Raw genomic sequence first — 14,218 nt, forward strand, 5'->3', positions numbered from 1 at the left:
AAATGTTGTCGCGGATCATTTGTCAAAATTGACAATAGATTCAACATCCGATATCACACCAATTGATGATTACTTTCTTGTTGAATATTCACTTTCTTTAGTTCCTTGCCTTGGTCTGTTAAAAATATCAATTTTCTTGTTTCAGGATTTTTTCCAGCTCATTCGGATAACCAAGACAAAAGAAAGCTTTTGAGCGACGTGCAAAACTTTTATTGGGATGACCCTTACTTATTCAAATATTGTCCTGATCAAATATTTCAAAGTTGCATTCCTAACAATGAGGTAAGTAGTGTCATTAAATTTTATCACTCTGAGGCATGTGGGAGTCATTTCTCATCAAAGAAAACAACTGCAAAAATTTTACAAAGTGGATTTTATTAGCCACCATATTCAAGGATTCACATACATTCTGAAAAACCTATGAAAATTATCGAAAGGTGGGATTTATTTCAAAATATAGAAAGTTTTTAGATTATCTTCTGTTGACTCTTACGTCTCATTATAGTGGAGATGTGCATCGTGTGATTCATGATTTATGGACCCATTTTCATAAAGAAAATGATTGACTTAGTCTTGGGAATCTGACTAAAAAAGACTTTGTTTGCTAGTTTTTAAGAAAACTGGATGGGAAACAGTCTTGGGAATTTGACTAAAAAAGACGTTGTTTGCTAGTTTTTAAGAAAACTGGATGGGAAACATATCCCCGACCCATAGAGGGCGTTTAAGCCATTCTTGGATGTAAAACCAAGGGAAGGTGTGAGCTACAATCACAACTATGATTTTAGTATTAGTTTGTAAAAAATTGTGTCTTTTGGTTTTATTAATAGAGCATAATATTTATGTTTTGTTGTTTTTTATATTTATTTAAGTGTGTTTCAGGTTTGTCAGTAGTCATTGTTTCAGGTAATGGTTTTTATACTCTATCTTTTTACATTAGGACATTCAGGACAATGTCTTATTTTGGTTGGGAGAGAGGGTAGTAGTTGACAATAATAATAATAATAATAAATTAACTAACTGTGTTTTCTATTTCATGAAGCAAGTGCAAAATTGTTATTACTAGGATAGCAAAGTGAAGGAGCTTTTTTGTTAAAATGACTTGATTAAAATATATTTTAGAAATTAAAGACTAGAATATAATTAATACATAGATTATATTTCTAAGCTTAGAAAAAAAAAATGAAGCAAGGACTTGATTGAGTTAATTTATAAAATTATCCTGAATTAATATATGAATTTTATTCAGAAGAAAAATTGATATTTTATCAATTTATAAGGTTTTTTTTTAATTCTCAACAAATAGTAAATTATGTCTTTTATTTGAAAGGAGTTGATTATTAAACAAAAAAAACTATGTAAGTCATAAATAGAGAGTTAACACTTTAGAAATAATAATCTCTTTATTTTAAATAGGAATATAAGAGATTTCACACTAGTGGTTTATTTGAGTTACCATTAAAGGTCAGAAAATTGAACAGTTTATAATTTGTGTCAGCCAAACCTTTAAAAAATTATTTAAAGTATAAAAAAATCTGATTTTTAAATAATAAAGTTCTTAATAATTCTAAATTATTTAATAAAATTATAGAGAATTTTAAATAATTTTATTTTATTATTTTCATAATGGGTATAATATTTAAAAATCCGTTAGCATATATTTGAGTCACTTAAGCATGCTGGTGACAATTTCTTTGGACAACCTCGTGAAAAGAAGGCTGTCTACCGTAAAGGTGTGAGAGCCCGGCGGCGAAGTATGGTACAAGTTCTGTGCCAGATAAAGAGAAGGGATTAGAGTGGAAGGATTAAATTAGCATGCTCTGTATTACTATTGCTGAAGCTCTTGAATATTGACCTAAAGAATGCAAGTGAGTTAGTTCTCTTTTGGTTAATTACTTTCTTTTTCCTGCTTGTTAAGGTACTAAGATTGATTAGAATCCGAGAGCTACTCTGTACACCGACTAAACACTTATTTGATAACTTTATTTTACTTTATTTTTACAAGTACAAGGAAAGGTGGGGGTGATTAAGAAGGGTTTTTTTTTTGTAATTTTTCATTCTGAACTTTAGAGTAGTATTAAGAAAAAAATTATTCTCTTGATACATCATATCAATATAAGAGGTGGTGTTAAAGTTATTTACGAAGGAGATTTAATCTTGCTAATTAAATGCATAAGTTGATCTAAAAGGGGAAAAAAATCGTTTTCAAGATTACCTTTAAGTGTTTTCATATAATCCATTGGATTCCATATGTTTAGGCTCAATCATGTAATCATGTAATAAGATTTGGAGATCCCTACTGTCTCTGTGCTTAATTTGGTCATCAATGTTGGTGACTCCTTACAAGTTAGAAATCCGAAATTAGAATCACATTTGTAAGAAAAATCCGATTTCAAGATCCTATTATGATACTCATTTCTCTTTTCTCTTATGTTTAGTTATATTTATTATATTCAAATCTTGAATTTCAAAATAAATGGGATATAATTAAAGTATAATCACTTGTAATTTTTCTCAAACTATAATAAATTTCATCTATGCAGTAGAATTTTCCATGAACATGATGGATATCAAACCTTATATTATGAGCTAATACGATCAAATTAATTACATGTTTCTTATTAGACTAAGCAATGGAAGGTACAAAAGTGCAGAACATAGACTGCGCACTCCTAACTCCAAATCGAGAGTATCCTTCCCAAAATCCTCACTGTCCCAAAACCAGCAGAGAAGATTGGATCATTGCCTCAAGTAGTGGAGAGAGATGGAGTTGCTCGTTACCGGTAGTTTGTCTTGGAAGAATACATGAACAACTTCTTTAGCGATGCTCGTGATGGAAAGAAGTCTCTTGATGCAATTATATCTTTGATTCAAGCCTACGTGTTATAGTACTTTCTTTGTTCTCGTCAATTGTCTTACTTTCTGGCTGTGTAGCTTAAGTTTCTTTCCTTTACTAATAAATACTTTCTAGTATCTTGAAACATGAGTAATTTTATGGTGTTTGATTAGTATTTAAAAATATATTTTTATTAAAGTTTTATATCATTATTTTATATTTGAAGTATCAATAACTCTTTAACTAAAGCATTTTTTATAATAACAAGTCTAATATTACAAGGTACCTTTAATTTATAGTAAATATTCATCCTAAATGCAGGTCTATCACATAAATAAAAGGATTGATTGATGAATTAAAGTATTGAAATTGAAAGGACAAAGAGAGAGCCAAACTTAGAAAAGAAATGCAGATGCAGTATGAACTGGAATACTGTTCAGTAATTGAATCATATTTAATCTCAAATTTAGATATGCTTTATATAGATGGAAATCTAAGACACAGGGCTAAACCTTTCATGTGAAAGTCAAGACTCAACTTTACTATTTGAAAGTTCAAATCTTAGCAACAATGTAGAAGTCCGAATCTATCCTATAGCATAAATATTGTTCAGTATTCAGCCCATATCTCAAGTTCTAGAAGTCTAAATGACCTCATTTTTTTTTTTGGAAAGCTAAAACAATTTTTTAGAACTTTTATATGGAATTTTGGTTCAAATTCTAACGTTATCAATGATATTTTATTCAGACAAGAAGATAAGGATTGTCACCAAGTCAAGATATAGCCACCCACTCAACAATTAGTCATCAAATCAATAGTTTCAAATTTTGGCCCATAAAAGGATGCATTTGTCATGCATTTAGGTATCTTGATTTTTAGATCAAGTTAATACTCTTACTCTCTCTTTATTGTAATACTGAAGTTTTACTTATATTAATCTCTTATTTATGTTTCTCATTTCATTTCCTTTACTTAGTTAACTTTTATCTTATTTATGTTCTTATTTTATTTATTTATATTTATCTCTTTTATTATGTTAGGTTAAGTTTATTATGTCAAGGTGAAAATGTTACACTAATGGTGTAAGAATAAGTATAGTGTAAACTCAATACAGACATTAATGTTTGATACTAAAATGTTTTGTATTTGTTATCTTGTTCACTCTTAATACTTTGCTTATTAAATGGTTAGTCTAGATTTATGTTGTATAACACTAGTACAATAAATACTTGGTACTTTCATAGTCCAGTCGTATGGTGTAACTGACAACTATGCTATAAAAGAAATTTAATTTGTGAGTAATATAAGTTCTATTCATGAATACCTAACAATATGTACAAGTATTAGAATTATTCGAATAAAATAACTAATGTAATCATGTTAACAACTTATAATCCGATGGAAACCTCCTTTGTGTGTGATTTCTAATTAAGTAATAAAAAGAGTTTATACTATACTTGTTTGAAATATCATTAGTAGATCCTTTAACCTTGACATTTATTTTTATCATTGTTTGATTTTCATATTGATCTTTCATCTCAAAGTTCTCATCAATTTCATCTTCTTTTTTATTATTACTACTACTACTATTATTATTGTTGTTGTTGTTTTTGTTGTTGTCATTGTTGTATTATTGTTGTTTATAATTTATACAATTAACCTCCTTGTGATTCGACCCCGATCCTACCGGGTTATTTATTACTTCAACACTCCTGCACTTGGAAGAAGACATATATCTTTTAGGCGTTTCAATGTTCAGAGAGTAATTAGTGATATTCTATTAGTTACTTTCTTTAATTCACTTTTAAAAAAGAGAAAGATATAACTTGATGATATAAATTCTAAATGAAGATATTTTTATCATTTTTAATGGGTCATGAATTTTATATTCTTTTTTTAATATTTATTTTTTATTTAAAATTATTAGTTATTCTTTCAGCATAAATGAGCATCATAAAATTCTTCCTTGAATGACATGACTTCTTATAAAGTAGCATGAAAAGGGATGATGACTATTAAAAAAACTGCAAAATATTCCAACCAATTTGAATAGCAAGTTTTTTAAAATTTTGAAGAATAGATAATTTAGGTAATTATATGAATTTCTTTCTTTTGTTAATTTGAGTAAGATGAGAAAACATTTCAGACTAGTTTAATTATCTTGATTATTTGTCGGGTTTTATTAAATATTTTTTAAAATAGACTTGTAATTTTCCTTTAATGTAATTTTGGCTAGTGAAAACTTTCATTGAGCCTAATTTTGGCAAGCTAATTGTAATATTTTTAGTATTTTTGGTGAAAAAAAGGGTAAACAATACTAATTACTCGAATTATTCACACAGCTAGAGAATTATAAAACACAAACAAAAATATTTATGAAAAAAATTCTTCGATAAATTATGGTGACATTTACCAACAAAACATAACAATGTTGTTTCCGTTGGTATTCACTAATAAAAACAATTTTGTTAGTGAATACCAATGGAATTACAAGTAAAAATCATGGAGTAAAAAAAATTTAAACAAGTATTCCCTCGTTATTTCCGTCAGAAAATATAACATGTTAATGTTACAAACAAAATTATAGATGAAAACTAATTATCGATGAATCCATCAATAATATTTAAATTATAACCTATCAGATGATCCCCCTCGCCCACTCACCACCCCCTCCCCTATTGTTTCTTCTTTTTTTTATATAGAAAATAACACTCTTCCCCTATTATTTTGTCACAAAACAAGCTCTCATCATCATAAATTTAGTTATTAATCTTGATCTGGCCTAAATGCAAGGCAAAAGCCTTCTTTTATAGGCTAAAATTAGAAACTATTGATTTGATGACTAATTGTTGAGTAACTAGCCACATCTTGACTTGGTGACAATCTTTATCTTCTTGTCTGCTAAAAACATTATTGCTAATGTCAAAATTCAAACAAGCTTAAATCATGAAATTCTATGTAATTGTCTCAGCTTTCCAGGAAAAAAATTGAGGTCATTTGGACTTCTAGAACTTGAGATATAGGCTAAACACTAAATAGTGTCTAGGTTGCAAGACAAATTCAGATTTCTCCATTGTTGCTAAGATTTGGACCTTTAAACAACAGAATTGAGTCTTGCCTTCCTCATGAATGTTTTAAGCATATGTCATAGTTGTCCATCCATATAGAGCATACCTAAATCTAAGATCTACAGCTCCAGACTTGATTCAATTATTGAATAGTATTCTAGTTTGGACTAAACCAGCATCTCTCTTCTAAGCTTTACCCTTTCTTTATCTTCTCAATTTCTGTAGTTGAACTCATCAATTAATCCTTTGGTTTATATGATAGACCTGCATTTAGATAAACATTTACCATATATAAAGGTATCTCATAGTATCAAATTTGTTATTATAAAATATACTTTAATTAAGAAGTTATTGATACTTTAAGTGTAAAATGCTAATATAAAACCTTGATAAAATGCACTTTCAAGTACTAATTACATCCCCAAATCAGCTTATTACTATTTCCTAGTAATCAAAGCATTAAAATAGAAATTGTTTTTGTAAATTTCACAAAGTAAGGTATTCATTATTCAACTTCCATTAATTTATCCAAATAAACAAACTGTCATTAAATTTATATATCTACTCAATACCTCTTAAATAAGATATTAATAAATCTTCCTTTTGTTCTCAATATATCAACATATAGTTATGGAGCTTTACTTAAAAGAAAATAAATTTTTGCTCTAATGTTTAAGGTTAACTTCCTTTGGTTGGGATTGTTATCTTTTTTTTTTTAATATATATATACATATAACTTAAAACACAATATATCTTTAACATATGTAACAAGCTTTCGACTAATGACTTCTAAACTAGTTGATCTTAGGGTATTAGATGTTAACATATCCTAAACAACTTGCTATTAACATGTATTATCATTTTTATTTTATTAATTCTTAATACCTTGCTTGTTAAATGGTTAATCTAATTTTGTATTGTATGACATTTAATACATCAAATACTTGATTCTTCATAGTCTTCGGCTAACATTGTTATTATGAAAGGAATTTAATTTGTTGTCAACATAAGTTATCATGAATACTTGATAAAATTTATAAGTATGGTGTTGGTGTTATGTAAATAAGATGATTAATATGATCATGTTGATAATTTATAAAGAGTTTGTACTTTACTTATCTCTAATACTATTAGTGTATCCTCTAACCTTAACATTTGTTTTTATCATTGTATAATCTTCACATTAATCTTACATTTCAAAGTCCTCTTTAACTCATCTTCACCACCTCCACCATCATCATCATCATTGTTGTTGTTGTTGTTGTTGTTGTTATTATTATTATTATTATTATTTATAATTTATATAGTTAACTTCCCTGTAGTTTGACCCTGGTTTTGTCGGATTATTTATTACTTTGATATTATTGCACTTGGGATAAGACATCAACTCTTTGATCGTGTCAAGTTTTTGGCGCCGTTGTCGGGGAGCTAAATTCTTATATAAATTATAATATTTACTTTATTTTCACTTTTCACTTTTTTGTATTTTATTTTTGTTTGTTTTGTTTTGTTTCCTTCTTCTTTTATTTTCTTCTCCTTTTATTTTCTTCCTATACGTGCATGAGAGTTTGGTCATTTACATTAAGTGATAGACTTTGAAGTGTATCCTCATCATTTTCAGAAAAAATAGCTGAATAAGATAACCAGTCACTTCGTAATGAGAATAATGAGAATAACCGAGTTAGAACATTTAGAGACCATATGAATCCTACAAGAACAAGTGCACCCTTATGTATAATTTTTCCTCTTGATATATCTCACTTTAATTTTAAACCAGATGTTATTCAACTTTTACCTTCTTTTCAAGGCTTAGATCTAGAAAATCCATACTTGCATTTAAAAGAATTTGAAGAAGTCTATAACACCTATAATGACTTAAATTGTAGCATGAACATCATCAGATTAAAGCTTTTTTTCCTTTTTCATTAAAAGATAAAGCTAAAACATGGCTACAAAATCTTAGGTCAAGATTCATTCATGTTTAGGATGAAATGCAACAACAATTTTTAAAGAAGTTTTTTCCGTCACATAGAACAAACTCTTTCAAAATACAAATCACTACTTTCACTCAAAAACCAGGAAAAACATTTTACCAATGTTGGGATAGGTGTTGGGACTTGCTTAATACTTGCCTTTATCATGGTTTTGAAACATGGTGATTGGTTTCATATTTTTATAAAGGGTTAACATCTAAGATAGATAAATGGTGGAATTGATATGCAATAAAACTTTTAAAAATAAAGACCCTAAGGAAGCAATTGAGTACCTAGACTTGCTAGCTGAAAAAGCTCAAAATTGGAACATTACAATTACTTATGAGGCACCATGTAAGACTCAACTTTATACATCTAGCGAATGTATGTACAACCGTAAGGAAGATCATGACCTCCAAGCTAAATTTGCATTTTTGGCCAGAAAATTTGAGGCACTAAAATTAAAAAAGAGTGGTCAATTAAAATTTGTTCAAGACATTGGTGTCAAATATATAAAACTAATGAACATTCAACCAATGGCTGTCCAACTTTGCCTTTTTTTAAGGAATGTCTCTATAAACAAGCACATACTTTAAACAATTTTCAAAGGCCCAATCATAACCCATACTTGTAAACATACAACCCTGGTAGGAGAAATCACCTAAATTTCAGTTGGAAGAGTTGTAGCAATAATGTATAAACTTCATAGCCACCATTTCAAGCAAACCATAATTTTCAAAATTCTTATGGATATGCACCTCTTTATACTCCACCTCCTGGAAGAAATCTTGAGGAAACATTGCATGCATTCATTGAAAAGCAGGAGACAATCAACACTCAAAATGCTCAAACCATGGTAGATCTAAAAGATGTTCTTGTAAAATTCACATCTACTCTTAGTTTTTAAGAGAAAGGTAAGTTTCCATCTCAACCACAACAAAATCCAAAAGGGCAATACAATGCAACTGCAAGTAGTTTTGGAAGCCATCACATAGATCAAGTCAAATCAGTCATTACTCTTCGTAGTGGTAAGGTTATGGAAAAACCCACTCTTGAACCTTGTGAGAAAGATAATGAGTTAATCTCTGAGGGTAAAGAAAGGGTTGAAGCTGAACATTGCAAAGAAAAGACTGATTCCCTACTAGCACTTCCATTTTCTCATGCCATGACCAAATAAAGAAAAGTCAATCACAACTCTAAAATCTTTGAAACTTTCAAATAGGTAGGGATCAATATACCTTTGCTGGATGCTATTAAACAGGTACCTTTTATGCTACATTTTTTAAAGATCTGTGCACTGTGAAGAGAAAACTGAATGTGAAAAAGAAAGTTTTTTTAGCTAAATAAATAAGTGTCATTCTTCAGAACAATAATGCTTTGAAATATAAAGACCCTGGTTGTCCTATAATTTCATGCTTTATTGGAGAACATAAAATTGAAAGACCTTTACTTGATCTCAGAGCTAGTGTGAATTTACTTCCATATTCAGTCTTTCAAAGTCTTAATATAGGTGAGTTAAAACCAACTTTTGTAACTCTATTACTTGCTGATAAATTTGTAAAAGTGCTTAGAGGAATAGTTGAAAATGTGTTAGTACAAGTTGATAAATTCATTTATCTTGTGGATTTTATTATCTTGTGATTGATACTTAAAAAGTGTATTTTTATCAAGGTTTTATATCATCATTTTGCACTTGAATATCAATAACTCCTTAACTAAAGCATGTTTTATAATAATATATCTAATAATATAAGTGATTAATACTTAAAAGTGCATTTTTATCATGGTTTTATATCATCATTTTGCACTTGAAGTATCAATAATTCCTTAACTAAAACATGTTTTATAATAATAAAACAGTATTTTAGCCATATCTGGAGTTCTAGAAGTCCAAATCAGCTGAAGTTTTTACACAAGCTAGCTGAGACAATTGCCTATAACTTTCATGTTTTCGAGTGGCTCCAATTTTGACGTTATCAATGACGTTTAGGGCAGACAAGAGAAGATAAAGATTGTCACCAAGTCAAGAGTTGGCCACCCACTTATCAATTAGTCATCAAATCAATAGTTCCTAATTTTGGCCTATAAAAGGAGGCATCTCTTTTTGTATTTTTTGTAATGTTTATGCTTTGCTTTCATTAATATCAAGTTTATGCCTTTTATTTCCTTTCATTTTCTTAGTTAACTTTTATCTTATTTATGTTCTTATTTTGTTTAGTTATTTTTCTTTCTTTCATTATGTCTAGCTAAGTTTATTATGTCAAGGTGAAGAGGTTACACTAATGGTGTAAGAATAAGTATAATGTAAACATAGTATGGACTTTAATGTTTGATACTAACATGTTTTATATTTGTTATCTTGTTCACTAGTTAATACTTTGCCTGTTAAATGACTAATCTTGATTTATATTGTATGACACTTGGTACAACAAATGCTTGGCACTTTCATAATTCATACTATATGGTATAATCGCCACCTGAGCTATGAAAGGAACTTGATTTGTTGTTAACATAAGTTATAATCATTAATGCTTGACGAGATTTACAAGTGTTAGCATTAATCGAATAAGATGACTAATGTAATCATGTTAACAATCTATAATCAGATTAGAACCTCCTTTGTGTGTGGTTTCCAATTAAATAATAAGAGTTTATACTATACTTGTTTGACATGCCATTAGTGGAACCTCTAACTTTGACATTTGTTATTATCATTGTTTAATCGTTACATTAATATTCCTTCTCAAAGTTCTCATCTTCTTCTTCTTCTTCTCCTTCTTTTTCTTTATTATTATTACTACTACTACTACTACTATTATTATTATTGTTGTTGTTGTTGATGTTGTTGTTGTTATTGTTATTGTTATTGTTATTGTTATTGTTATTGTTATTATTGTTGTATTATTGTTATTTATAATTTGTGCAATTAACCTCCCTGTGGTTCGACCCTAGTCTTGTCGGTTATTTATTACTTCGACACTCCTGCACTTGGAAGAACACATCAACCTTTTAGTCGTGTCATGTTTTTGGCGCCGTTGCCAGAGAGGTAAGTCCTTGTATAAATTATAATATTTATTTTATTTTCTCTTTTCACTTTTCACTTTTCTTGTATATAACTTTATTTCTTTTCTCTTGTTTCTTCTTCTTTTGTTTTTTTCTTCCTTTTATTTTATTCCTACACGTGCTGGTGGCATGCCCTAGTCAAAGGATCAACGATCATTAGTTCAGTGCTGATGTGCTCAATGACCACTTGCTTTTCTTTAATACGTTCTCTTATGGCTAAATACTTAATGTCGATGTGTTTACTTAGACATCCACTTTTGTTGTTCTTAGCCATAAAAATAGCAGCTAAATTATCGCAAAACATTCTCAATGGCCTATGGATAGAATCCATAATTCTAAGCCTAGAAATAAAACTTTTAAGCCATACACCATGTGAAGTAGCCACAAAACAAGAGACAAACTCAGCTTCCATGGTGGAAGTTACAGTCAAGGTCTACTTAGCACTCCTCCATGATACAGCTTCACCAGCCATCAAAAATATATATCCTGATGTTGATTTGCGTGAATCAATACAGCCAGCAAAGTCAGAATCCGAGTAGCCAATTACTTCCAGATTATTTGTTCGTCTATACATAAACATATAGTTTTTGGTTCCTCAAAGGTACCTCATCACTTTCTTTGTAGCTCTCCAGTGATCTAAACCTAGATTACTCTAATATTGTCCTAACATTCCCACAACAAATGAAATGTTAGGTCTTGTACAGACTTGAGCATACATAAGGCTTCCGACAGCAGAAGCATATGGAATGTTCTTTATTTGTTCCTTTTCAAGATCATTCTTCGGATATTGATTCAAACTGAATCTATCACCCTTCATAATAGGAGCTACACTTGGAGAACAATCCTTCATCCGAAATCTCTCTAAAACTTTATTAACATAGGTTTCTTGAGACAAACCCAAGATATCTCGAAATCTATCTCTATGGATTTTAATGCCAATAACATAAAATGCCTCACCCATATCCTTCATATCAAAAGTTTTAGAGAGGAATTGTTTCACCTTATATAGCAAACCCTTATCATTGGTTGCTAGCAAAATGTCATCCATATATAAAACAACAAAACAAATTTTACTCCCACTGACCTTATGGCATATACATTGATCCATAATGTTTTCTACAAAACTAAATGAAGAAATTACATTATGGAATTTCAAATACCATTGGAGGGATGCTTGTTTTAAACCGTATATAGATTTCTTGAGCTTGCAAACTAATTGCTCATCATCACTAGAGGGGAATCCTTTAGGTTGTTTCATGTAAACCTCCTCCTCTAGATCTCCATTGAGAAATGTTATTTTCACATCCATTTGTTGCAACTCTAAGTCAAAATGGGCTACTAATGCTAAAATAATACGCAAGGAATCTTTCTTAGATGCAAGAGAGAAAGTCTTCGTGTAATCAACTCCTTCTTTCTGAGTGAATCCTTTAGCAACGAGTCTTGCCTTGTATCTCTCAATATTGCCCAATGACTCTTGCTTTGTTTTAAAGACCCATTTACATCCAATGGTTTTTACACCATTAGGCAACCAACAAGATCTCAGACTTGGTTACTCTTCATAGAATTCATCTCTTCCTTCATGGCATTATACCATAATTCTGTTTCTTTACAACTCATGGCTTATGAAAAGGATTCAGGATCATTTTCAGCTCCAATATTATAGTCATATTCTTGCAAATACACAACATAATCATTAGGAATTGTTGATATCTTTGGTCTAATAGATCTTTTTAATGTTGTACCATCATATTCCTAAGAAGTATGTGGTTTAACTCGTTGTTTAAAAGTTCTTGGCAATTCTTGAACTACTTGATCTATTGGAATATCGTCAGCAATTTGTGGAACTTCAATGATTGGTTGTTCAACATCAGTTTATACTTGAGGGGTGTTGTAAACAATAATCAATTTATCACTTGAAGTAGAAGGTTGAGATTCTGAATGATCATTTTCAGAAACAATGTTTCTAGTTTGATTTCTCTCACTGATCAAGTCATTTTCAAGAAACTTTACATTTCTTGATTCCACAATCCTAGTAATGTGATATGGATAATAAAATCTGTAACCCTGAGACCTTTCAGCATATTCAATGAAATACCCACTAATGGTCCTTGGGTCCAATTTCTTTTCTTGTGGATTATAAATTCTCACTTCAAACGGACATCCCCAAACGCGCATATGTCGCAAACTCGGTTTCCAACCTTTCAGTAATTCAACAGGTGTTTTGGGAACAGCCTTAGTTAGAACTTGATTTAATATATACATTGTCGTCTTAAGTGCTTCAACCCACAAGGATTTAGGAAGTTTGGAGCTGCTGAGCATACTCCGCACCATGTCCAATAATGTTCGGTTTCTTCTTTCTGGCACACCATTTTGATCTGGTGAACCAGGCATGGGGTATTGGGCAACAATCCCATGTTCTTGAAGAAACTTTGCAAATGGCCCTAGTGCTTGTCCATCCTCTGTGTATTTACCATAATATTCTCCACCTCTATCTGATCTCACGATCTTAATTTGTTTATCGCATTGTTTCTCTACTTCAGCCTTAAAATTTTTAAAGGCATCTAATGCTTCATTCTTATTATGAAGCATGTAGAGATACATATATCGAGAGTAATCATTTATAAAAGAAATGAAGTATTTATGACTATGTGAGTCCAAGTCTAGACTACATATATCTGTATGTATGATCTCTAATATGTCTGAACTCCTAGTGGCACCTTTCTTTGACTTGTTGGTCTGTTTTCCTTTTATGCAGTCCACACAAGTCTCAAAATCAGTAAAATCTAAAGTATTAAGTACTCCTTCATTTACTAATCTTTTAATTCTATCTATAGAGATATGATCTAATCTCTGGTGCCATAATTTAGAGGAATTTTTATTAATAACACATCTTTTAATACTAGTGTAAACATGCATTGAATCATAAGTAGTATTATTTTGTAAATTAATACAGAAAAGACCATCAGACAAAATATCATTCCCAACACAATCAGATTTATAAAATAAACTAAATGATGATTCTGAAAAATTAAATGAATATTCAAAAGGCAAAAATCTTGAAACTAAAATCAAGTTTTTAGAGAAACTTGAAACATAAAAGGTCTTTTCTAACTTTAAAATAAAACCACTACTTAGAATTAAATAGCAAGTTCCTATAGCTTCCACATGTGAGCCCATCTTGTTTCCTGATAAGATGCTTTGCTCACCTCCCACTGGCTTCCTTAGGTTTTGCAAACCTTGCATGGAATTTGAAATATGGATTGTTGATCCAGAATCAATCC

The sequence above is a fragment of the Populus euphratica genome, unplaced genomic scaffold, assembly GCF_000495115.2.
Source record: "Populus euphratica unplaced genomic scaffold, PopEup_1.0 scaffold1448.1, whole genome shotgun sequence".
NCBI classification, from domain to species: domain Eukaryota; kingdom Viridiplantae; phylum Streptophyta; class Magnoliopsida; order Malpighiales; family Salicaceae; genus Populus; species Populus euphratica.